Raw genomic sequence first — 1,361 nt, forward strand, 5'->3', positions numbered from 1 at the left:
CGGCCCGCGCCCCTCCCGCCCGGCCCCGCCCGGAGCGCGCCCCCCTCCGCCGCCGCCGCCCCGCGATCGCCGCCCGCCCCGCCGCCGGCCCGGCCGCCGAGTTGCGGACGCCCTGCAAAGTTGCGAGTTCGCCTCCGCCAGGGGTTCCCGGGAGCGGCGAGGGGGCGGCGTGGGAGGGGGCGGGGCGCGGCGGGAGCGGGGCGGGGGCGGGGCAGAACTCCCTCCGGGGCCCGCCGCACACCCGCGCGCACACACACTCGCACGCACGGGGCCCGGAGGAGGCGGAGAGCCGGGCCCGGAGCCCAGCGGCCGGGCCATTGTCTGCGCGGCCACACAAAGCGGCCGGGCGGTGGCCGCACGGGGACCCCGGCCCGGGCCCGGCGGGAGCAGAGCGAGGCGGGATGGCCGCGGCACCCATCCCTCGCGCCGTTTCCCCCCCGGCGGACACGTGGGGAAACTGAGGCCCGGGAGTGGCGATGAGCCTCCAACGCCAGAGGACGGGCTCCCGGTCCGGGGAAGGTTTCACGTTCCGGACGCTCCGCCGGGTCCACCCCCCACTTCACGCCCTACCCCCGCGGAGGGGTTCCCGGGCCCACCGGGCGGGGGAGGGGGCTTCGCTCCACACCGACCCGCGCCCCTGGGACTCCTCGTCAGAGGCACCGGGCTGGGCGGGAGCTGCCCGGAGTTGGACAGACTTTGTGGCCGGTGGCTATTTTTATACCCTGGGTAGTTCTCCGCCTGACTTTTAAATTCACGATCTGTCTGAAAACGAAAGGAAGCACTCCTGCCCCGGGACAGCCCGGGCCTCCTCCGCGCCGCGCGCCGCCCGCCGGGCCCGCCGTCTTGGGCGGCTGGAATTCGGGTTTGGGTGTGAGCTACCTGCGCGCCGCCAAGCCCAGCCTTCCTGAGCAGGCGCCCGGGCGCCCAGCCGCGCCCTCCCTCCGCGCCCCCACCGCGAGCTAGCCGCCTGCCTGGACCTAAGGGCCCGGGCTGGAGACCGGCCCTGCGCGGCGCAGGGGCTGACCAGTCACCCAGGCTGCACGTGGTGGCCCGGGTCAGGGGTGGCTAATGGAGAGGGAGGTGAGGAGGTGATGACCGCGTGTGGACAGCCATGACATAGCCCAGAGATAACAGCCCAAGACCAGAGAGGTGTCCTGCTGCCTGCGAGCCCTAAAGCTGGGCCACCCGGAGCTGGGTCCAACGAGGACCCCTGTGGCCCGTCATGGTGGGAGGTCTTGCTTCCACTTGGGACAAAAGCGCTTTGGGGGGCTGCGAGGGTAAGCCCTGATTGGGCAGCCCACCCCCAGCACAGCCAGAGGCCAAGGCAGCCCTCTCCCCCCCCCTTTGCTAGCCCCTGGGTC

This window comes from Sapajus apella, unplaced genomic scaffold (assembly GCF_009761245.1).
Source record: "Sapajus apella isolate SASKATOON/1434 unplaced genomic scaffold, GSC_monkey_1.0 scaffold126, whole genome shotgun sequence".
Classification (NCBI taxonomy): domain Eukaryota; kingdom Metazoa; phylum Chordata; class Mammalia; order Primates; family Cebidae; genus Sapajus; species Sapajus apella.